Source organism: Desmodus rotundus, chromosome 5 (assembly GCF_022682495.2).
Source record: "Desmodus rotundus isolate HL8 chromosome 5, HLdesRot8A.1, whole genome shotgun sequence".
Taxonomy (NCBI): Eukaryota; Metazoa; Chordata; class Mammalia; order Chiroptera; family Phyllostomidae; genus Desmodus; species Desmodus rotundus.
In genome coordinates this window covers 123,787,846-123,813,154 of record NC_071391.1, presented here as the reverse complement: position 1 = coordinate 123,813,154, position 25,309 = coordinate 123,787,846, and the positions used below count along the sequence as shown (strand labels likewise).

The 25,309-nt window shown below is 44.4% G+C and overlaps 1 long non-coding RNA gene across 2 annotated transcripts in view; it reads right to left on the bottom strand.

Annotated features, from left to right (window-relative positions):
* Positions 1-22,686, bottom strand: part of LOC123478952 (uncharacterized) — a 125,965-nt gene extending 103,279 nt beyond the window's left edge. For both annotated transcript variants that reach the window (XR_008426824.1, XR_008426823.1), the window contains exon 1: positions 22,591-22,686. This is a non-coding gene — a long non-coding RNA (uncharacterized lncRNA). The remainder of the gene's footprint in view (positions 1-22,590) is intronic.
* Between the last annotated feature and the right edge of the window lie 2,623 nt (positions 22,687-25,309).

Below are 25,309 nucleotides of genomic sequence, written 5' to 3'. Positions count from 1 at the left end.
TAAAGCACTGTGGCCACTGTAAATAGATGCACTCAGCAGAATAGAGCTTCTTCATTCCTAATTAGGGAAGTAACTCTAGAAAGACAGAATGTCACTTGCTAGGCTGTGCGCATTGTTGAGTTTGTGCTCGCCTCCACAATGTGAGGTAATTGGAGTTGTACCTTTTAGAAAGCTGCTAATTTCACATAGGAAGTGCTAACAAGACCTTTCTGGGCCATGTTTTCCTTCTTCCTTTTTAAGGAAGTTACAGACCTTCAGTAGCGGGAATGGCTGAGCCCTGGCCTGGCAGAGGAAACAGCAGTAATGAACCACTTCAGCCCGCAGTTAGAAAAAGGAGGCCTCATTTTGGAGTCCTGAGAATACTAAGCACAACAAAAGGTTCTGTTTAAGCTTGTTATCCAGGACATTCTTATAGGCTACACAGCTTTCCCTGCAATGACCCTCTCCAAACAAGTGCATCAAGTTTGAGCAAATAGAAACACGCAACTTTCAAGGCTCGGAGTTATAGTTTTCTTTACAAAGCCATTTATATAATGTAAGCTGCAATTAGCATGGGACAGAGCGAGGAGATTTAGGCTGGAAAGTTCTTTTAACAAAAGATAGAAATTAGTGGAATAAGTAACAGTTAAATATCGGCTTCAGATAACTAGTTGAAAAGACCTTTTAAATCATTTACTAATAAAAAAATAAAATAAAAAGATTTTGCCTCAGACCTTTTTCCAACCAAAGTGTTGTCTTTTAAACCACTGAACTGATTAATCTTACTAATTTTAAATTATCCAGCAAGAATGTATTGGAGCAAAAAAAAAAAAAAAAAAAAAGTCCACACACCCCCAAGTGAAAAGCACTGCAGCTTTTAAGCCTGACAATTTCATCAAAATGTCCATAGGAATTACATAAAAAATTCAAACTGTAATGAAATAAATTGCTACTTACATTATGAAAAGTCTGCAAAAGCTTTTTATAGACTTGAAATGCAGAAGTTATATAAACTGCACAGTAAAAAGAATTAGAAATTGACCTTTACAGATCAAGGGCTAAAATTAACAGTCTTCAGGGGGAAAAAATTCCCAGTTCACAATGGCTTTTAATGCCATTTTTCCCCCCTACACTCATTTATCTAATAGCCATGGCAAGGTTAGGATAAACAATGAACAGTATGTTTTCACATTTTCCACCTTTTGTGTCCTCCATATGAATTTCTAAAACACTTAAGAGAATAGATACATAAACCTGTGACCTTCAAATGAGCTTTTTGATACTCTCAACATTTTGAATAAAAAGATCAGAAAATGGAACCACTTTTACACAGTAATGAATTCCATTCTGTTGGGTAAACAAAGCTAAATTTTAAAACAGAGACCTGACGTTTGTATAGCTCAAGAAGCTATTCTGTTCTTTCGGGGGTGGGCAGAGGGAGGGAGGGGACATTGTCAGTACCTTACAGTGGGCTAAATAATGACCAAATCTACAATTCACATAAGAGACAAATCCATTTGGCCCTGTTCAACAGAAAGCCCCCGCTTCCAAGACAAGGACAACAAAAATGCCCAATTTTTATGACAATTTCCCCCCACCCCGTGAACAATTGATCCATCTCACAGAAAAGGGGGAGTGGGTGGGGGAGGCCCAGGCCGCCATTATGGAGCTAACGCTTATTGACGGGAGCTACAAGGGCCTCCAAAAGTTACTCCAATTTCCGTCGAGCTTTTGTGCATCCGTTGTCCTGTCTGAAAGGCTCAGTTAGGTATTGTTGCAAAAAAAGTCTGCATCCACATTTGTTCCCCTCTAATTCATACTCCGCATTGTGAAGTTTTGCTATTCACGGGCTGATTGGACAACAGCCCTGACAATGGCCAAGCGATTAGTCTCTCAGCATGGGCTGGGGTTGTGGGTATAAACCTAGGGATGGGGCTTGGAATTCACTGGGGCATTCAGCTTCCTCTCGGGGCCTTCCTGAGAGGCCGTGCCTCCTTTGCTGCAGGTAATGCATTCCTTCAGACCGGGGAAACCGAATCCTTGTAATTAGCGTGTCCAGGACCGGGCAGGCCACCCCCTCCCAGCAAGGCGGCCCTCGGGGGCCCTGAAGCTTTCTAAGGGGCTCAGCCCCTGAAACGCGCCAGCCAGCCTCCTCGAATTGAAAACTTTCTCGGGCAGCTCGGTGGGCCTGAAAATCAGTACTCCGGGGAGGGCTGCGATCTGCGCCACTTAACCCTTGGCACGCCAGCCGGGGAGGAAGCACCTCCCGCAGCCCCGCGGGGCCCCTGCCCCGGGTTTGGGCTGGAACCTCCGAGTTCTGTTTTGCACCCCGCGGCTGAGCAAGTCGCTAAGGGTATGGATAGAAGTCAGTTTGGTGCTTTCCATGTCAGCAACTTGAATTAATTTACATTTATTTCCCTATTGTTTTATATCATTTTATGACAATGTGCTGCATAATATAATTTAAATCTTTAATGTACAACTAATTCTCTACCATTAATTTGTCAACATGATTATTGGCTATGCCACCCGCAAAAGCAGGCTGGCTTGAAATATGTATAAGACTTGACTGTGTTTTTTACAAAGGTTTACATAGGAAATGACAAGGATTTAGGAAAGGTCTTTTCGTGGACTGTCTATAATCGTAGGAAAACTACAATTTCATTGTGATTTCCATTTAAACTGAGGAATTCCAGATCTCGGCGGGGAATAAGACACATACAAGACACATACATGGCCCCCTTCTTGAATAAATTAATTTAGGCAGCGTGGGGTTCCCGCGGCAGCACCCGGAAATGAGCGGTGGCCTAGCCTTTTGGCCAAGAGGGATGGATCCCCGCAGACTGGGCTGGGGCCTCCTGCGCGCGGGGAGGGCGGTGGGCATGCAGCCGGCGCCCAGCCCCGGGTGCTCCAGGAGGTGGGAAAGAACTCAGGATTGCCAACCGGGCTGCAACTCGTTCCTGGGGTACCTGCAGTGTTGGAAACTTAAAAAAGGAAAGTGTGGTACCTGTAGGCGATGCGTTTCTGTGATGCTCTATCTTTGGGACACCTGCCACCCTCCGCCCCCCTCCCCGCACAAACTTCCCCCTAACCCAGCTTCCCTCCTTCGCCCGCTGTCGGGGCATTTTGAAGAAACTGGTCCTTCCCTCCACAACCCAAGAGGACAGGCGCCCTTCAGCCACCAGCCAAGTGATAACACCCAAATGTCTGCATCATGGAAATTAAAAAAGAAGCAAACCTTATTAAACATTCAAATAAAAAAATTAAGATATTCTGGGCAAAAGAAGTGTTTAGACAAAAGCTGTCTGCTTCAATTTCCCCGTTAAGCGGGGAGCCGGCTGCTTGGAGCACAGAGAGTGTTGGTAGATTCCATAAATTAACTGAAAATCCCTCTTCTCGGAGCCCAAGTTATCTCTCCGTTGCCTGCAGCTCTGATTTAGAATGGGAGCCGGCTTGTTTACCGGTTTAATTAATGCTCCTTTCCAAGCAGGGAGGAGGGGAAGGGAAATGAAGTGACTTGGTGATAAACAGGTGTAGCCAGGCCTACGCGTAGCCCTAGCGGAGCCGACAGGGCCTGTGGCAGCCTCATCAGGCTTGACTGGGCCTGACCCTGCCAGCGAAAAAGGTAGATGGCCCAGTTGGAAGCGCAGTAGGTGAGCATTATTTTAACTGTGGGCCTGTGATTGGAATGGCTTAAAGGGACAATCAGCACTTGGGTTTTTTTTCTTCTTCCTCCAGAGTGCATTCTGATTCTTTCCTGTTGCGGAGCAGAGAAGAAACAGACCTTGATGATATAGGTCACAGGCCTTTTTCCTCCTCTTCCTCCTGTTCTGCCTCAGCCTTCACCTCAAAATGTAAGGGAAGAGCCACTTCAGGAGGAAACCTGGCTCCCGCAGCTCGCCAGAGACCGACTTTCTCCTCTGAAAAATCCCTGGGCATTCTCCCTTTATTTACTTATTTCGGCTTTTAATTCCGAGAGCCTAAGATCTGGGATTGGACTGACCACAGCCTACGTGCTTCTGTGACCTTACAGATAACGGGGAAGCTTGGACGGAAAATGAAATTCAAGAGCCAGCTAATTTTAAAAACATAACTAAAAACTCATTCCCGAGGGGCGAATGGCAGTTTCTGTAAGCACAGGCTGAACATGTTTTTAAATTAATAACTAGCCCTGGTATTTGCTAAATGATGGATGTATCAGGGGGGGAAATTTAGTCATTAAAAACAGCAGGTGCCCAAGGTGAGAATATATGTTTCATGACTTAGAGTCACCTGTCTGCTTTGCCTGCTGCCTTTCTTCCAGCCAGCATCCTGGAGAAACCAAAGTGAAACCAGGATCTGTCAGCCATGCTGGACTTTTGGAGAAAAGAGCCTTAAAAAAAACAAACATAAAACAAAACAAAAAAAAACCCACCTGCCATTCATTGAATGCCTACTTGATGACTCCATGTGTTAATGCACATTCTGACAGTTTTCCTGCAAGGTGGCTCTGCTCAGTCCCAGTTCTGAGAGGGGTTTAGAGAATTTTAAGTGATTTTTTCCCAAGGTCACAAAGCTAGGCAGGTGCCAGAGTGGGGAAGAGAACCGGGATCTCTCTGACCCAGGGCCCCCAACTGTTTTCACTCTGTGAGGTAGTAGTGACCCAGATGCCCACAGGCATGTGGAGACGTGGAGTGGATTCCAGATAAAGATGGGACGTGCCCGTGGTTACAGGAAAGATCTTTTTGCCACCTGGAGAATTCCACACCCAGTTCACTCGCAAGTCTATGGGGGACCTAACACACATACGAGGACTAATTACTTTGCAGAACAGGAGAGATTTCTTCCTGGAAAGATTTCAACACTGGGAATAAGGCTCTTTCAGTTTCACTGCTGGTTCCACCACCCACTAACGTGTGACCTTGCACAAGTCACCTACTATTGTCTGAGTGAAGGCCCCTCATCTCTGATTGGGTACATTAAATATCCTACCTGCCTCACATTGTGGGTTGGGGCCAAAACGAGCTGCTGTGAGTTCAGATGCACTGGTCACTGGGAAGAGCTGTTCAAACATACAGTTTTGGGACCAATTTCCCAGAGTTGTGAGGTATTAGTTAAGACTGTATGTGCATATGTTTTAAAAGGAGTGAATTACTATACAAGTGAGGGTATTCTTTTTCTTATTAAAGATGAGAGCCCTTACTCCCTAATTTCTAAACATGAAAATCCAGGCTGTACTAATAGCGGTGCTAGAAGTTCTAATCCATTCTAAAATCATAGAATATTGATGGAAGAAAAGCCTGGTAATAAAGATAAAAATGATATTAATGATGGCTAGTGTCATCGCTATATGCTAGACAATGTTCTCAGTACTTGATATGTACCAACTCATCCTCACCGTACCTCTATAAAATAGGTCCTTTATTGTCATACCCATTTTATAGATAGTAGAACTAAGACACAAGGACATTTGCTTACATAATTCACAAATAGCAGAACTATTGCTCTGGCTGGCGTAGCTCAGTTGGTTGGGCATCATCCCACAAAGCAAAAGGTCACTGGTTTGATTCCCAGTCAGGGCACATGCCTGGGTTGCAGGTCTAGTCCCCTGTTGGGGTGTGTACGAAAGGCAACCAATAGATGATTTTCTCTCACATCAATGTTTCTCTCCTCTTCTTTCTCTCTCCCTTCCCCTCTCTCTAAATATAAATAAGTAAAATCTTTTAAAAAAACCAAACAGAAAAAATAGCAGAACTATCATTTGAACCCAGGCACTGAAGTCCACATACTTAATCACTGTGTTATATTGTTTCTCATGAAAGAGTGTCTGTATTATCCCTACATCTTCAATCTGATTTTTAAGATGAGGAAAGTGAAGCTTGTAGAGGTTACACGATTTGCCCATCATCATACATCTGTTTCATGGCAGAGCTGAGAGTAGAGCTTGGGTCTTCTTACGCCAGTGGTGGTCTGTGTACTCGTTTCACAAAGTCGCTACTCACTTCACCCAGCCTTCAGCTCCCTCTGGAGAGACAGACTGCCTGGGGTTCAATATTGGCTCTAACACCCCAGCAACCTCTCGAAGCCTAATGAAATAGCACACAGAAGTCTTTAGCATAGTTCCTGGCATTTAATGAGTGCTCAATGAACTCCTCTCAAATTTAAAATGCAGGATATAGGAAGAGAAGCAAGAACAGTGAGGAGGTCCTGATGTGGAGGTGGCTCTCCCTACTCAGTAAGTTGGCCCAAGCTGAGTTGAAGGAAGAGGCAGGCATGGCTGGGAGAGGGGTAGAGCCCACAAGTTGGGAAGGACTCTGAGGCCAGCTGCTCAGACAGCAGAAAATCTTATGGAGTGAGTCTGAGGAGATGGGACATTGAAATCATTGGCCAGCCTGAGGGTCAGAGGACAGGTATTGACTGAGGAAGACAGCGGAAGGGGAAAGGGAGCAATTAGAAGGGCTGAAGGAAAGCAAGTTGGGGAAGAACAAGAGTAAGAAAACTGGCTGCCTCAGCATTCAGTCTGTCATGGGTGGGTCTTCTTCAAAGTATTGTCCTTACAGACTTTAGCAATGGTTGTTTTCAGCCCCACAGAGTGAAGAAAGGATGGGCTGACATGAGACTGAATGCTGAGGAGGAACCACAAAATTCCTGGCTGACCGGAAGCTGTCCGTGGAAGAGAAACACCAGGGGAAGGGTATGTTTGTGCGGTGGGAGAGGCAAGCTGGTTGAGGAAGGGAGTTTAGCATCCCAGGGAAGAAAGCGTGGCTGAGGAGAGAGCTGGGACCACTGCAGTGATGAGGCAGCTGCTTGTCAGGTTGCGGCTGCTCTTGAGTAATGGGGGGTGGGCACTGCTACATGGACGACAGTGTCAGGCTTAGGGGGTGCTCAGACCTCTGGTTTGGGGGCCTCTAGCAAATATCATGGGGAAGATCCTGTGGTCCAAAACACAGGTGCCTTGTCCTGCTGGCTCCTTCCCCAGAAGGAAGGACAAGAATTGCAATTAATCACTGAGAGCCCTGCCCTATGATTTGGTCTTCAGGGGTGGGCTGGAAAGCTCTTGGGTATTTTCAGGGAGGGGCGGCATTGCCCACTTGCGGTTTCTACCTAGTTTAGAGTATTTCCAGTTAAAGGGTCTTGAGATTTGGGGAGACACATCCATCTGATTTTGGAAAAATATCTGAGGAACTTGAAGTGGGAAAAATGTCTGGTCTTTCTATCCCCTCCACCCTCTAAAGGTGTGACAAACAGCAGATGCTCAGCAGCTATGTATCGAATAAATGAACAAAGGGGATGCTAGCAGTACCGACTGAGCAGTCAAAAAGGAACAATAGTTTGCCAGCCACAGTAAGGTGGCTTCACCTCTGTGACCTACACTTATGAGAGAAGGAAAGGTCTCCTCTCCAAGTCAAGACCTCTGTGGACCTTTGTCCTTTTCTCTTTCCTCATCAGTAAAATTTCCTGTCCAACTGGGTATTATAGGGATCAAATAAATTACTTGATATAAACATAAAGCAGACTTGTCAAATAAGTCTAAAGTACTGTTATTACTGAAAACTTTGTGCATGTGCTAAAGTAGAAGAACATGATGAGTCCCCATGTTCCTATCTTCCACCTTCTACCATTATCAATCCATCGCCAGTATTTTTTACCCCTCCTCATCCCCCCCATCCCTCCTTGGATCATACTGAAGCAAATCCCACATGTCATGCCATTTTGGGTATAAATATTTCAGAGTATATTTCTAAAAGATAAAGGTTCTTTTAAAAACATAACCATAATTCCAACATTACATTAAAAAATTGACAGTAGTTTCTTAATATCATCAAATACTGAGCCAATGTTCAAATTTCCTCATTTATCTTATAAATGGTCTTTTACAGATGGTTTTGCAAATCAGGACCCAAACAAGGTCAACATCTTGCATTTGGTTATCAGAGAAGGAACTTGTCCCAAGAGCTTCCTTTGTCCTCTTAGCCTGCCATGGTTGGGCGGGAGACCCTGGGCAGGACTGGCCAAGACCGACCAGAGCAGTGGCTCCACTTTTTCTTTTGACCATGGACTCATCACTTTGAAAGGGTTGTTGGACATTTACCAACAGATCAAGTAGCTGTTCTAAGGTTTGACGACTCAAAAGAAAGGAATGTTTCTTGGGGTGCATATGGAAGTGTTGAGGGAAAGACACCTGCTCCTTTGCTAAGGTGCAGTTTAAAACAGAGACTTTAAAAGCAGGAACTGCGACTAGGACCAGATGGCTTTACTGGTGAATTCGTTTTACCAAACATTCAAAGATTTAATACTTAATCATTCTCACACTCTTCCAAATGATTGAAGAAGAGGTAGTATTTCCTAAGTCATTTTATGAGGCCAACATTTCTTTGATACCCAAACCTGGTGAGGATAATACACACACACAGAGAGCACAAAACTATAGGCCAATATCTGATGAATACAGATGCAAAAATCATAAACAAAATAGTAGCAAATTGAATACATTAAAAATATAATACATTACAGTCAAGTGGGGTCCATTCCAGGGGCACAAGAATGATTCGATGTATGCAAATTGATCAATGTAATACACCACATTAACAAAATAAAGGATAAAATCATATGATCATACCAATAGATGCAGAAAAAGCATTTGACAAGATATAAAAGCCAGCACTGGAATTCCTGCCTCATCCTTTTCCAAATCTCATTCTTCCTTTAAAGTCCCACCTCCATCATCGATCCTGCCCTGCTTTTCCCTCAGACCAGTCCCTGGAGCTTATGGTACCTACCACCTTTTTTTATCATTTGGCTTCTAGTAATGGAAGCCAACCTCCCTTAGAGCGTTAGCTGTTCTGCACCCAACATATGTCTTGCCTCTTCAACTAAATCCCATGTTCTTAGAGATCAGGGCCCTACAGTCTCTGGCACATACTTGGTCCAAGTACTCAAGACCTGAGAGGTTTACTATGAATATACAATATGAGTATTTGAAACTGATATTCTTTAAACATTTGCTGAAAATTTACTCAGTGGGATAGGATAATGCTGATTTGCTATTAATAAAATTATACATGTCTTTTGAGTTATACATATTCAAAATAATGGATTGATTTACTGAACATATTTGAAATATTTTCTAGTCTTATCAAAATAATATACACATATAGAAATCAAATGGTATACACGTACTTATGACGAGAATGCTACCCCTTCTCCCACTGTGAGACCACTGCTCAGAGACCACCTCTCTGATCTGTTCAGTTTTCAGGTTTTCTGGTGGATACAGGGTCTCCAGGTTCCAACAGGGAAAAAAAATACAGGGTGCTCCATCGAATTTCTATTTCAGATAAACGATGAGTAAATATGTCCCAAATATCTCATAATATTGTATTTTATCTGCTAACCCTAGTGGACCCCCCCATATAATATGTAGTGACATACATTACACCTCTAATATATGTATATCTCTGTTTATTCATTTACCAACTTGCTAGACAGTATCTGTGGAATTCGAGTGTAAAAGAATTTCAATATTCAATATTTATATTATTCCATTTTTCTATTGTTTGCCTTTGTAACTTTTACAAAACATTTAAACCTGTATTTATTGACCCATGAACTTTCGACAGTGCTTCCTGACTGCTCCATAAGTTGAGATAGTACAAATATCCTATGTTTCCCTACTTTCTCTTTCCCTTGCCGTACGCTACCTCTGCCACCATGCTAGTACTTAAACAAGGTTGTTAACATTTATGTTCTTTCCTGCTATACCTTGTCTTCCCAACTTTGTTTAAAGGTTGACTCTTAAAATGGGAAACTGATCATATTCACTTTATTATTGTTACTATGTAATTATATAATTTTAATCTAATAATAGTATAATGTTAGGATCACACATCCTGTTCCAGTCAGTGTCATCCTCCCTGAGCTTCTCCAAGGAGAATGTTTCTAGTCACGTGGATCCTCATTCCTTACACTTCATTATTAGCTTTATATCCTGTCACTTTTAGTTTGCTTCATATTCTAATCTTGAATTTTTTTACCAACCCCAGCCCCAAGTTTTCAGTTGCATTTCTTTTTTCTTGCATTATTCCTATTTTAAATCCATCAGTTATTTGATCAAATCTGTTGATTACTGCCTTCCCCCCTTCCTCAAAGTCCTTTGTGATTCTGCTTCAATGTGGGCTGATTACTGTCCAGGCTTCTACACAAATGTCATCTTGAGACTTCTTCTCACTGCTCTCATAGGTTACACACCAGCTTCTCTTCTTTCTTGAATCTTTTGGCCTAGTTTTACTGGAGGATAGCTTCAAGTAACTTCCTGAGAAAGGGCATGTGGAGATAAACTCTATGTATGCACTCTCATTTGTCTGAAAGCCCTTACGTTGTCCTCCACTTGACTGACAGTTTGCGTATGAGACTCTAAACTGGAAATAATTTTCCCTCGGAGTCTTGGGACATTACACCATTATCTTCTGGCCCCTAGTGTTTCTGAGGAGAAGTCTGATGCCATTCTTACTGTTATTCATTTGTAAGAGACCTGATCTTTTTCTTTGGAGTCTTTTACAGTTTACTCTTTATACTTAGTTTTCAAATTTGGTCAGGGTCCATCTAGTTGACCTTCAGTCATCATGCTGGAAACACAGTGACCCTTCCGATGTTAAAACTAGTCTTTCTTCAGCCCTGAAAGTTTTCTCCTGTATTTTGATAATTCTTTTTTATTAAAAAATTTTATTTTATTTATTTTTATATTCTTGTTTATTCCATTACAGTTGTCCCTATTTTCCCCCAGCCCACCCCCTGCTCCCAGTCATTCCCCACACTGTTGTCCATGTCCGTGGGCCATTCATACATGTTCTTTGAGTAATCCCTTCCGCTTTCTCCATTTCCTCTTCCCCTTCCATCCTTTACTTCCTCCCCCTTCCCCTCTAGAAGCTGTCAGTCTTTTTCATGTTTCCATGCCTCTGGTTCTGTTTTGCTCATTTATTTTGTTCATTAGATTCCTCTCATAAGTGAGATGACATGGCACTTGTCTTTTACTGACTGGCTTATTTCACTTAGCATAATATTCTCCAGTTCCATCCATGCTTTTGCAAAAGGTAGGAACTCCTTCTTCTTTCTGCTGTGTAGTATTCCATTGTGTAAATGTACCACAGTTTTTAAATCCATTTATCTACTGATGGGCACTGAGGCTGTTTCCAACATTTGGCTATTGTAAGTAGCCCTGCTATAAATACAGGAGTACATAAGTTCTTCTGAATTGGTAATTCAGGATTCTTAGGGTATATCGCCAGCAATGGAATCACTGGGTAAAAAGGCAGTTCCATTTTTAGTTTTTTGAGGAAATTCCATACTATTTTCCACAGTAGCTGTACCAGTCTACATTCCCACCAACAGTGCACTAGGGTTCCCTTTTCTCCACATCCTCACCAGCACTTGTTGCTTGTTGATTTACTAATGATAGCCATTTTGGCAAGTGTGAGGTGATATCTCATTATGGTTTTAATTTATATCTCTCTGATGGCTAGTGATGTTGAGCATTTTTTCATATGTCTATTGGCCATCTGCATGTCCTCCTTGGGGAAGTGTCTATTCAGGTCCTTTGCCCATTTTTTAATTGGATTGTTTGTCTTCCTGGTGTTGAGTCCAATGAGTTCTTTATATATTTTGGAGATCAAACCCTTGTCTGATATATCACTGCCAGCCAAGTATGTTCTCCCATACAGTCAGTTCCCTTTTCATTTTGATGATGGTTTCTTCAGCTGAGCAGAAGCTTTTTAACTTGATGTAGACCCATTTGTTTATTTTTTCCTTCATTTCTCTTGTCCTAGGAGATATATCAGCAAAAATATTGCTACATGGGATATCTGAGATTTTATTGCCTATGTTTTCTGCCAGGACTTTTATGGTGTCATGACTTATATTTAAGTCTTTTATCCATTTGGAGTTTGTTCTGGTGTATGGTTTAAGTTGGTAGTCTAGTTTTCTTTCTTTCTTTTTCTGTCTTTCTTTCTTTCTTTCTTTCTTTCTTCTTTCTTTTCTTTTCTTTTCTCTCTGTCTCTCTCTTTCTTTCTTTTGCATGTACTAGTCCAGTTCTCCCAACACCATTTATTGAAGAGATTATTTTTAATCCATTGTATGCTTGTGACCCCTTTGTGAAATATTAGTTGATCATAGAGACATGGGTTTATTTCTTGGCTCTCTATTCTGTTCCATCAATCTATGTGTCTGTTCTTATGCCAGTACCAGAGTGTTTTGGTTATAGTGGTCTTGTAGTATAGTTTGATGTCAGGTATTGTGATCCCTCCAACTTTGTTCTTGTTTCTCAAGATTGCTAAGGCTATTCAGGGTCTTTTTTTGAATCCATATAAATTTTTGAAATACTTGTTCTAGATCTGTGAAATATGTCATTGGTTATTTTAATAGGAGTTGCATTGAATCTACAGATTGCTTTGAGAAGTATGGACATTTTAATGTTTATTTTTCCAGTCCATGAACAGGATATATGTTTCCATTTATTTGTATCTTCCTCAGTTTCTTTCTTTAGCATTCTATAGTTTTCCAAGTACAGATCTTTTACCTTCTTTGTTAAATTTATTCCTAGGTACTTAATTTTGTTGTTGTTGTTGTTGCTATAGTAAATAGAATCTTTTTCTTAGTTTCTCTTTCTGATAGTTCATTGTTGGTATACAAATATGACATCCATTTCTGAATATTGATTTTGTATCCTGCTACTTTGCGAAATTCACTGATTCAGTCGAATAGTTTTTTGGTGGAACCTATAATTTTCTATATACACTATCATGTTGTCTGCAAATAATGACAGTTTTACTTCCTCCTTTCCAATTTGGATGACTTTTATTTCTTCTTCTTGTCTGATCACTCTGGCTAGGACTACAGTGCTATGTTGAACAAGAGTGGTGAAAGCGAACATCCTTATGTTGTTCTTGATCTTAAGGAAAACACTTTTAGTTTTTGCCCATTGAGTATGATATTGGCAGCAGATTTTTTGTATATGGCCTTTATTATATTGAAGTATGCTCCCTCTATTCCCAGGTTGCTGAGGGTTTTTATCATAAATGGGTGCTGGATTTTATCAAATGCTTTTACAACTACTGATATGATCTTGTGGTTTTTCTCTTTCATTTTGTTTATGTGATGTATCACATTTATTGATTTGTACCATCCTTGCATCCCTGAAATAAGTCCTACTTGATCATGGTGTATGATCTTTTTAATGTATGATCTTTTTAATGTATTGCTGAATCCAGTCTGCCAGCATTTTGTTGAGGATTTTAGCATCTGTGTTTATCAGAGATACTGGCCTCTAATAATTTTTCTTTTTTTCTTTCTGGGATTCTTATTAGTTAGGTATTATATTATCACCCTATGTCTCTTTTTCTCTCTCCCTCATATTTTTCTCTCTTTTTCTGCCTTTCTACTCAATACTTTGTGAGATTTCATCAATTTTTTAGTCCTTCTACTGGATATTTTATGTCACCAATTGCATCTTTAATTTCTAAGAGCCCACTCCTGTTCTCAAAACTCCATTTTTAGAATATATTATCTTCCCAACCCTGCCTGAGAATTCTTTTACAAATTTAAAGCAATCTTCTGTTTTCAGAATTATTTCCCCAGGAGTGAGATTTTTTTTTTTTTTTTGCTCTTTTTCATGTATTTCCTTCATGCTGCTGATTCTCCTCATTCCCTGGTCCTCTGTGGTTACCATTTGGTGCTGAATACAAAAGAACTAATATAGATGGTTTAGGTTTACTGTGCAGTTGTCTGCAGACCTTGCCTGGAGGGACTTCCCTGAACCTTCTGAGATTTTCTGGGTAAACTGGCTCCCTCCCAGAACATTCTACGTGTGGCTTCCTTCAGCTAATTCCTCTAATAACTGCTCCCATACACTTGACATACTCCAGAAACTTGTTCATACCTCTTATTTGTAGTGACCTCCTCATTCCCTCTTTAATAGTATGGATTTATATCTTTTTGGAATTCTGAAACTTTATTTTAGCACAATGTTTGGAATGATGGAGGCAAATATGTATCCTGGGTTCACCATCTTAAACTACAAGATTCAGAAAATTTTATGTGTTAATTTCATTTTTTTACAATTTTAATTGCTCCATCTCTGAGTGGCTTGGTTCCCTAAGCCAGGAGGTCCACCTGAGGCTTAGGTTTTTCCTGGGAAAGTGTTACCCATAGGTTTTCAGCATCTCCTGGCCCTCACACTTACAATGGTACACATAAATTAGTTTGGCTTTCTCAAATATCTTCCTGTGCAAGTCTGAGGTCCCCAGGAGATATAATAGAAGGAGCACCATGCTCCCCCTCGCCACGGGGCCCAAGAGGCTCCACACAGCTGAGTGTGCTGCCCTTCGTCTTTCATCTGCTCCCATCACCAGCCTGGCTTAGCCCTTACGTACCTTTCAGTCTCAAATCCAGCACGTTTTCCTCAGAAGAGCCTTTCCTGTTCCCCTGCCTCAAAGTTCCTCTATCATATGGGCTAATGGAACAATTTTTCTCTCCTTTACAAAGCTCTTACTTTGTAATATTTGTGGAGCGAGACTGTGTCTATTTTCTGTTCACTTGGATGTCCTAAGCACTTGAGCACAGTGCTGGCACAAAGCAGGTACTCAATAAATACCCTTTGAGTGCATGAATGATCGTGAAGGTGGCCATAATATAAAAATTCCTTCCGCTAAAAAATAAAGCCCGCGTGCCCAAAGCGCAGTTCCACACATATGCCCCACCTTAGAGGTCTGATAGCAACTAGGCACGGACACCCAGGCCCTTGTCAGCATTGCCTAACGAGGGCTTCTCACGGCTTCTGAAGCCTCAGCTCTGCCCACAGTGAGCCCAAAGGTCAGGGAGGCAGCTTCGGCAGCAGCCTCAGGGCTTGAGGCTCATCTGGCCTTCCAACAACGCAAGCCTTCTGCGGGGACTTTGTTTGGAACAAAGTTGTGAATCACCTCTGGACCAGTCCCTTGACACCTGGAAGGAGGGCCCAGGAGGAAGTTTCTTAGCTGAAGCCACAGACCCCAGGGGGTGGTCGAGAGGCTGCCCAGAACCGATGGCAACATCCCTGGCTGGAGACAATACACCTCAGCTACCTTTTCTGCTTGGGCTTCCCAGTGGCGAGGCTCTTATTAAATTTGGGATTACCATGTGTAAAGCACAGTCTGAATTTTGTTTGCTCTGCCACGTAACTTGCCTTTCCAAACACTCTGTCAGAGTTGCAGTTAATCTACTGACCAGGGGCTTAACCGGCAGGTGGCCAGGAGGCCCCACCAAATTCCTCCCGACCCTTTGTTACCTGGCCTGGCAGGGAGAGACCCCTTGTTTGGGAAGTGTTTCTCCTCCCCCCGAACATTTTCTGTATTAGGAGTCTTTTGTCACCATAAATCTGAAGCCGGGGATTATGACGGGTAGGCTGTCCCCCAGATTGTTTCCTCCAGAGGATAAGGGGAAAAGTTTGTGGGTTGGCCTAATGAAACCTTTATTCAAAGGACAATGCTATTTCCATCAAATTAAAGCTCAAGCCTTAACAATGCCTCAGAACAAACCCAATTTGAATATTTAATTTGGGATGGCAGGAACTGAGTAAATACCTCTCTCCTCCAGCCCCTTTCTGGAGACTGTGCAGCAAACCTGAGGAAGGCTCCTGAGTTGTTGATGGCCGGTTGGCAGCTGTTGCTGCCAACATCAAAGATGGAAAAACCTAACTTTGATATTCTATTGACATCAAAGAATGTTGTTTAACCCTAGCATTAAAAAATTCCAGAAGTAATGCTTAGGTTGCAAGTTCGGTCCCAGGTCAGGGTGTGTAGGAGAGGCAACCAATCAATGTTTCTCTCTCATATCCATCTTTCCCTCCCTCATTCTTTCCCCCTTCCACTCTCTCTAAAAATAAATAAAATCTTTTTTAAAAATTGCAGGAGGTGAATGCTGATCAGATAAGCGAACTAACTAAAACCTTTCTGTTGTGAGCCTGGCAACCAACACAGAGCTTTGGGAGGAGAACTGTCCCCACCCAACCTGACTCAGGACCTAAGACCCAGCCCAAAGGTCCTCTGACAACAGTGCACTGCCTCAAACCCTGCCCAGCTCCCTTCTTTATTGTTTCTTCCAAAAGAATCTCTAAGAGAAAGAAATGTCTGAATATTCTTGATTGTTTTTTAAAAAAAATGGCTGCAAGGGAATGGAATTTTCTGTATCTTCCTTCTCTACCTGTCACCAGGCAGTGAAGCGACAGACACCCGAGCAATAGAATTGTGTGTGGGCTCCTCCGCACCGAGAGTCAGCACTACCCAAGAATAATTCCTCCATGGATCATCCGTACAGCTCTCATATCCCTACACACAGGATGTCAGCTGGTTCTCAGTCTCCTTTTCACCTCTTGCTTCCTGGGGGAGACCTATCTTTTGTTCTGACCTCCCAGAGACGGTAATCAAATCCTACTAAGTTTTTACGCTGGCTCTATTTCCTTACTGCTTCTGTTTTCCTTAATTTCCACAGTCTTCACCTAGAGTAGAGATGAGGCAGCTTAATCGCACTGTAAGGGGGTGAACCATCACGCCCACACACTTGATTTCTCTGTCAAAAACGTGGTTTCTACCTTGCCAGTGAAGACAGGAAGGGAACAGAGAGGAGGAATGTCTCTGGCATTGTTCCCATAGTGGCCCTTGGGCCCAATCTCAGCCCAGTTGAACCAGCCATAGTGACCCCATTTGAGAGTAGCTGCTGGGGCCACCATGCTTGACATCACCTGAGAAATTCCAAACAAGTTACCAACATCTATTCCCGAGTTAGCAATCAAGGCAAAGGAAGCATTTAAGATGATTTTGGAGACTGGCCACCAGGACCACCCAACCCACCAGCAGCCACTTGGGGGCCTAGGAGACCAGAGCCTAGTCCAGTGAAAGTTCCTTTTCAGTCAGGCTGTGTGTGTGTGTGTGTGTGTGTGTGTGTGTGTTGGGGGAGGAGAGGGTTGGTGGGCCAGGAATGCAGGCTTGGCACACAACTCTCCATAGGTGGCTGACCCTCCCACCCCCAAGTCTAGCTGGGGTTTGGGCCCAGGTGTGCCTGCATCTGTTGGAGTGGACTGCCTGGCATCTGGCCAAATAGTACACATGACAGCCACAGAGCTAAGGGCCTTCTGTTCAGACATGGCCCTCAACTGTTGACTTGCTTTGATAATTCTACTAATCTAACCACCAAGCACTGGCCACCGTTCTTCCCCTTTGCATTCAGACGAGCCTTATTTCTAGGTGGGCCTTTCCTCTGCGCAAGGGCATCACAGGCAGAGTGGCCAGGGTGCTTCTGGGCACATCGTTTTCTCAGCAGAAATGATGCCAGGCCAGAGATGGTCAGGCAGCCAGCTGCCCTCTCCTTAGACAGGTCATTTCACCTCTCGGCCTCAATCTCCTCATCTGTAACAAGGGAGATACTAACAGCCACAATGTCAGAGGCACGTAGCAAGTGCTCGGTAAATGTGAGCTGCTGCTCATTTTTCCCTTTGGGTCCTTCTATCCTCACTTGGGGTTTCTGTCCTTTGAACAGTCCCATGATTGTATGAAATGTAATCTCTGAAAACAATTTTTAGTGGTGCTTGTTGGGAGGTCTGGAACATTTCTGCCAATTCCAAAATTCAACCTAGAAAAGAGGATAGGGATGGGGCCAGAGAGATGGCCTGGGCTGGCTGTTGTCCAGCCTCCTTCCTCCGGCATACCTGTCCATCATCCAGTGCATGTCAGATGCTCAGACGCCGAATGAATGGAGGCACTGGCCTTGGGGCTCTCGGGACCCATCAGAAGGGCCATGTGTGTTTCAGAGCCCTGCACACACACCAAAGACAAACCTGGAACTCTGTTCCCATGCCTGCAACCACCAGTGCAGGTGTATTTTCACTCCAGGGCCTTGGAAAGTTCCCATCAGGTCACTGCCCCTGGATGCAGTCCAGTCCTCTGGACTGGATATATGTCTCTTCCTCACTCCATAGCCCTCAGCTAGCTCTGTGGTCTCCTCTCACCTGCCACCTCCTGTCTGAACAAGTGTAACAGCCTCCCACAGAGCCTTCTACTTCCTCTTCACTCCCCCGCCCCATTCTTACAGCAGTCAGAGTGAACTTCCGAACAGAGAAATCAGGACCATGTCACTGCTCTACTTAGGATCCTCCAGTGCCTTCCCAATGAAATAAAGTTCCCCTTCCCCTTTATGGCCTACAAGGTCCTGTGCAGTCCTGGCCCCACACTACATCTGCTCTTTCACCGTGCTCCACCCACGGGGGCTCTGCAAGTCTGCTCCTGACTCAGGGCCTTTGCCCTTGCTGTTGCCTCTGCCTGGAATGCTCTCCCTTCAAACTTCAAAGGTTGGCTCTTTCATTTTGGTTTCACCTCAAATGCTGCCTCCTTCAAGAGAGCTTCCTTGACCTGGTATCTAAAGGAGGCCCAGTCACTTTCTAAAATATCAGTTCATTTTATTGTCCTCACTGCACCTATCCTGATTTGAACCAGTCTTATCTGTGTACATGTAGATTGTTCTTCTCCCTCCATTAGAATGTCACTCCATGAGAACAGGGACATTGAGTGCCTCGCTCCTGTTAGGCTTTGACGGGTGTCTGGAGGATGAGTGAGTGAAGGAATCTTTGCCTCATTAACCCCACAGTGCTGCCGAGTCAAACATTTCCTGAAACCCTTTCTGGGCCCTAATACAAATTCTGCCTCCTGTTTCATTATGTAATTGCTCCTCTGTTGCTCTCTAAAGCCATTTGTTGGTCCTTTTCCATGGATCTGCATTATTTGAGGACATGCTGTGTGTCCCCTATGTTTTTAGGCATATGTGGGCAGGGACCCCACCTGTCTCATCCTCATATTCCTGTGGCCAGGGAGGACACTCAGTCAGACATGTGCACTGTTGAATCGGGACACCACTTGGCCCCAGGTACCATTGTGAAGCTGATGAATGGCTTTTGACACTTGGATGCTCCCATTTATTTCCTTTCCCCATGTCCTGGGGCCCCTTTACTTCCTCTAGGTTCTCCTCCCCCCCCCCCCGCCCCCCTTTCACTTCCCCATCCCCGTTAAGGACTATTCTTAGAACTTCAACACCAAGGACCATGAGAGTATCGCCTCTCCCAAGAGGAGCCTTATTTTAATGGTAACCCCTACCTCAAGCTAAAGGAAGGTGTTCTGTTGGCGTAATTTCACGATCAATGACAGATTTCTTTCCCACGCAAGAGCTTTCCTGTGCACGTTAAATCTTACCACAATTATATGTACTTTAAGTAGTACATATAATAGTACTACTAGTACATATAATAAGTACATATAATAAGTACATATAATAGTACATATAATAAGTAGGCAATTATATGTACTTGTTCTGCACCTGTTGAGCTCAGTGGGGCTCGTGACCAGGACAGAGGCCAGTCTCTGACTTCCTTGGGTCTTCCCCTGGGTACTCCCAAGAGTGCTGGGTGCCTGGAACAATAGTATGAACAAACTGGTATATTCCGGAGGTTATATCCACAAAAAGAACAGAAATGGGCTTCTCATCCAACAGCCAGGTCTGGTCCGGCTGTGGCTACCTCCCCCTGTGGGAGTGTAAGAGTGTTAGGTAGGGCCAATCTGGAGGCTGAGGAGGCATCAGGACATGAAGCCCCCTGTTCCCAGGTGCCTGGCAACTTGCAGATCATGAAGCTAACAGTGGAAATGTGTGGAGCTTCCATCTTCTTTGTGGTTTGCCCTCCTATGCCTTCCCATATCTAAGGCCTTATAGGTGGGGTGAGGCAGAAACAGGGGTGAAAGGGCATGCATGCATTCCTAAAACAGTGGGCTCAGCCTTTCAGGTTGACCACCCATATCTTCACCTGACATTTTATGAAGAGGCCACCAGCAAATCCTCTGAATTCTTTGTCAAACACACATTTTGAATTCGTTTGCTCCTCTTTCCCCATTGCCACTGTGTCCCTAGTCCACACTGCCACCTTCCTTCACCAAGATGACCACACTGCAGGAGCCTCGTAACTGGAATCTCTTTTTCCTCTGAACTAGTCCCCATCCAGGGTTCAGAGTGATCTTTTGAAAATGTACATCTGATTAGGTCATTCTCACTACTCCAAACCCTGCAATAGCTGCTCATCGGGCTTCAGGGAAAACCCAAACTCAGTAAATCCTGCTGTGAGTAAAACCCTCACCATCTCACAGCTCTGCTCACACGGCCCCAGCTACACTGGCAGCAGGCTCTGGCCCAGCGCAGGGCCTGCCTTCCCTATTCCCTCTGCTGAGCTCCTCACCCACCATCATCTCTCAGCCACCATGTGATTGCTCCTTCTCACATGTGAGAGCCCTCAGAGAGGCTTTCTCCAATCTCCTGTCTGAAGGAGGGCCCCTCTATTATTCTCTATCAATAGGACCCATCTGGTTTTCCTACACTTTACTCCAATTTGTAATTATTTTATACAAGCACTGGCACATTTGTCTTTCTCACTGGGCTCAAGCTACAGGTGGAGAGAAATTTTGTCTTTCTCACTAGGCTCAAGCATGAAATGGGGTCTTTCTTATTCACTGTCAGATCCTCAGCATCTAACAGGGTGACCAGCACACTATTGTCACACATTTATCATGTAAGTAATAGAAACGGAGGAGCTTGGGTCCCCACTGCTCATGGGGATACCTGGGACAGGTCCCCAGCGCTCAGCCTGGGGCAGAGCAAGGGGAAACATCAGGGTCATTCCAGAACCTCATGGGGGAGCGTCTCCTGAGGAGTACTCAGCATTCCCAAGGGTGGAGCTAATGTGGGACACCTCTTTGTTGGCAGTACCAGAGAATTCTAATTCCCTGAGGTGATCAAAATCTCCGGCCCTGATTGATAATGGAATATTTTTATCATCAATACTTTAGAATTGAGCATGGCATAGGAAATTAAATGATCGAGTTCAAAGAGAAGGAAACTGATGTCCAGAGAGATTAAGTAGTTTGCCTAAAACCACCAGTTATTACGGGTGGAGCCCAGGCGAGAATCTATTGTTGAGTCCCCTACATTTTCTCCTGCAGCCCATTTTCTCTCTCGCCTTTTCCTAGGAGCCTAGGAGTGATTTGCCTTTGTAATAGGCTGGCTTTCTGAAGTGTGAGGAAGGCCTGTGGGACCTGCAACTTATTTTTGTATTTTCAAAATGTTAGAGACTATGTAATTCAAAATGTGTTAGGCACAACATCGTCTCAAAAGTTTTGGCACACTTAAGGATGCAGAAAAGTCCCTCAGAGAGAAAAGATCAAGGACAGTATCAGTTATCTATTGCTCTGTAATAAAATGCCCCAAAACTTAGTTGCGCGAAACCACTGTTTACTGTCTCATGATTCCGTAAGTATGCTATTTGGGCTCCGTTCAGCAGGGTAGTTTTTCTGCTGCCTCCGCAGGCTTGCTCACGCAGCCCTGGTCAGCAGGCGGGGCTGCCCCAGGCTGTTTGGTCCTGGATGTCTTCACTCACATGGTTGGAATAACGGGGGTGAGTGGGCTGCATGTCTCAAGTGTCTGGAAAGATACAACAGTTTCCGAAAGCTCAAAAGAGAGCAAACCCCAATGTGAAAGTGATTTTCGAACCTCTGCTTATACTTATGTTTACTAATATCTCACTGGCCAAAGTAAGCCAAGTCAAGTTCAGAATCAAAGAATGGAGAAATAGACTCCAATTCTTGATGGGAGGAGCTGCAAAATGTTGTTGCCATTTTTTTTTCAATCTGCCATAAGGGCTGAGTCAGCATTATATTCATATTGAGAATCATGGAACCATCCTACGATTCATCTGTCTGTTGGAGGTGGGGGAAGGAGGCTGTAGGGAGGGGCTAGCAGTAGGGCTGTGAGGTGAGGGAAAAGCATTAACAGCCCTGAGGAATGGAAGTTGGAGACCTGAGACCTCTGCCACCAGCCCAGGTTGTCTTACAGGGCTGTAAGTGGGCTGACCAGGAGTACCCAGTGGAGAGGACAGACCTCGGGCAGCTCAGGAGCTCTGTGCCTCTTCCTTCTTTTCTCTCCTGGGATCATGAGATGCTGCTTATGTAAGTGATTTGGCCTCGAGAAAAAGAGAAAGTGCCTTCCACTCAAAACATAGGCCAGGCAGGGCTGTGGCCTGTGTTCCTAAAAATAAAGCCTGGGTAGGAAAATGAGGGCTAATGCACCTGGAGGTGAAACCACAGGTCAGGTGGGCAAAGCTTTTAAATGTACCCTCCCCGGTGTTGGGAATAGCCTGGTGACATCCCCCAAGCTCAAGGAGAGCTCGGCCCACAGGAGGCAGGTTGCGAAGCAAGGCAATGATGGGCTGAGCTCACGGTCGGATCCTGTCTGCCAGAAACGGGCTGAAGTCCCAAATTTCCCACATTGGTAGACTGCAAGCCATCAAAAAAATTGAATTTACTTTACAAACCGGAGGCCTTATTATAGATTGAGTCGGCGATTCTCACACTGCAAATCAGTATTTTCGCATCCCTCGGCCAAACGTGCCCCGCGGACCTGGAGTAGGAGGGCGACGCGACGAAGCCCACCGCGAAGGCAGAGGGGCTTCCAAACGAGGTGAGGGAGGGACGCTGCTCTGAGGCTGTTTTCTTGTAGCTCCAGACAAATTAAAAACCTCCTTACCAGCCATTCATTCTGAGGAGGCCTCTTCCTTCCTCCGCAGGGGGCTGCAGTGCTGGAAGGAGATCGGACTCTGGGAGGCTGGGCCTCCCAGGGCTCTCAAGGAGGGGGAGCCTGCGAGAATGGCGCGAGGGAGGCCCAAACCCCAAGGGGATTGGCAAGCAGGGAGTGGGGGCAAAGTGCAGCCCAGGTCACTGGGGAAAAAGAAATCTCAAAATAAGGGAGTGAGGGAAAGTTCCACTTCCAGCCTAATTATGAAAGAAGCCTGGGTAGAGAGGGGCGGGAGAGCCCAAAGGGGGGATAGAAGGGAGGTCGGACGTTGCAAAGAGCAGAGTTTTTATGGGGGCACCGGCTACTGAAGGAGCCCAGGCCGGGGAAGATGCCGCCTCTTCACACAGGGGCCAGTTAATAACTGATTTTGAGGGACCTGGAAGCACATTTGCTTGGGACTCCTGAAGAGGAAGGGCAAAAGATCCTATAAAGCGTGGGACGAATTGATTTCCCAAAGAACAGCATCATTTCCTCCAAATGCCCTCCCCAGTCCTTCTTAATCTAGCCTGGAGGCAGCAGGTGACCTCCGCTCAGGCCCCTGGAGGCGCCTTTGTTCTGGGGCCTTCTGCAGCCCGCCCTGCCCCCACCCCTTGCACCTGGGCAGCAGCCTCCAAATGCACTTGTCCACCCTTGGCTGGCTCGCGGGGCGGGTGGGCGGATGCCTTTGTATGTGAAAAGCCAGGAGTCTTCCAACCCGTTTTCCCTTCGGCTTGGCACATTCGCTAATGGTTTTCCTGTTCACTGTGACAGCCACAGAAACCTGCTCCCAGGAAAAGAATAGCTTAGCCTGCAAAATCTGGTGAGACAAGTTCGTGAGCGAGACTACCACGCGGGCAGACCCTCACGGTCGCTGGCGAGAGCCCTGCCCTTCGGGGACTTGGCTCTGCCCTGCGATCCGCAGGTGTTCCCGGCTGAGTTCTAACCCTACCCCTCGGAGGTTTGCTAATTTAATTGTGTAATGGTCCACACCTGAGACATGCCCTGAACTATCTTTTAGGACACGACCTAGCTGGAAAGAAAGAGTATTGAGTATTAAAATAAGAGTATTAAAACAGGGAATTAGACATTGAAAGCTTTTACCATCTTTCAAACATCTGAGTCAAGCAGAAGAAAACTGGAGGGGGAAGGCGACCTCCAAGTTAGAGAAAGCAACAAGAAGTAATTAAAGTCCTTGCTAAGTGATTCTGAAATATGTCTTTAGCCCTTCTAAATTAAATACCGTGGGTTTTTTAAGAGCGATTTCCCTAAACATTTATTATGCATGTCAGTAGGGCAGACGGTAAATCACTGTAAGATTCATAGAAACTAAAAGACTTCCTATGCTAAAGGTTAATGAAAGTGTAATTTGAATCATGAAATCTTTCTGTGCCGGCTCAGTTTCCACCGAGGGCTCATTAAGGATGCGGTGGGTACCGCGGGCGGCCGGTGACGTCACAGCGGGGATTTTTAACTGGGCGGGGCCAGGCTGCCGGGGATGGAATTCTTTAAAAATATAAAAGCTTCCCTCTTTCCTTCTGTCTCTCCAGCTGTAACAACTTCACCGACTGTCTTGGTTCCACCCCGAGGATTTCACTGAGAGCACACGTTAGAGGGAATCAGGAAGCAGAGGAAAGGTCACAAAATAAGCACCTCAGGAACAATGAAAGCTTTTCTCTATGCAGCCGTGGGGGAGTTGCTAGAAAAACTGGAAAGGTATTAATCAGAAGTGGCTATAAATCCTCTGGAGTTTTGCTCTTATAAAACTCCTCAGAGAAAGTCTTGAAGGAAATGCAGGTCAAAGCCCAAAAAAGCTCTTGATCAGAGATTGCCGGAGGAAAATCTTCCCAGACGCCGTTTAATAGGCAGCAATCACCCCAGGAGTGGGGAAGCCAAGTACGCTTGAAACATGGTTGCAATTCCTAATAGGTCTTGTCACACTTAAGGCACTGCAAGCTCCATCCAACGAACAGCTGAAGCTAGCTGGCGATTCATAAAGCCAACAGTTTAAAGTTTATTATGATGAAAGCACTTAATGACAGCCATCGCTAGGGGCCCATCATTTATAAAGCTGTGCTGAGTATTAGACATGTGGCATGACCACCAATTTTATGTCACAATTGCTACCATAAAATGACCTTTGGTGATTTTTGCTGCATGTGGTGGACAGCTCTTCCTTCACATTAGTGCTCCGTGGCTTTCTTTGCAGACTATTATGCTGTCTAAAGCTTATTTGGCACAGTCGTGAGCCCCAACCCTGGTTATTACCCCGAAGGCCTGTCTTAAAAAAAAAAATCTCATGCTCTATTACGCCACTCCAATAATTTTTACAGTTCTTACCGGCCTTGGTTAGTGTAATATTTTAATGCAAATATGCTTTACCATTGCATTTTGTTTAAAAAGAAAAAAGTTCCCATGCTTCTGGCTGGCGCAATATCCATTTGATGGGAGTTCACTGAAATCAGCTTCTTATTCCCTGTTCAGGTCTCATTGAATGGGCATGCGTTTACCTGATTGCTTAAAACACCTCCAGAAAAAAAAAAAAAGGTTAATTAAACTTCTCTTGAGAAAGAGAGTTTTTTGTTTTTATTAAAGATCCTATGTGTGATAAACCCACCTAAGGCAGAAACACCAATTCTTACTTCCCTACATCCAGTCCCCAGTGCAAATTTGCATCTGAGTAACATTATTTAAT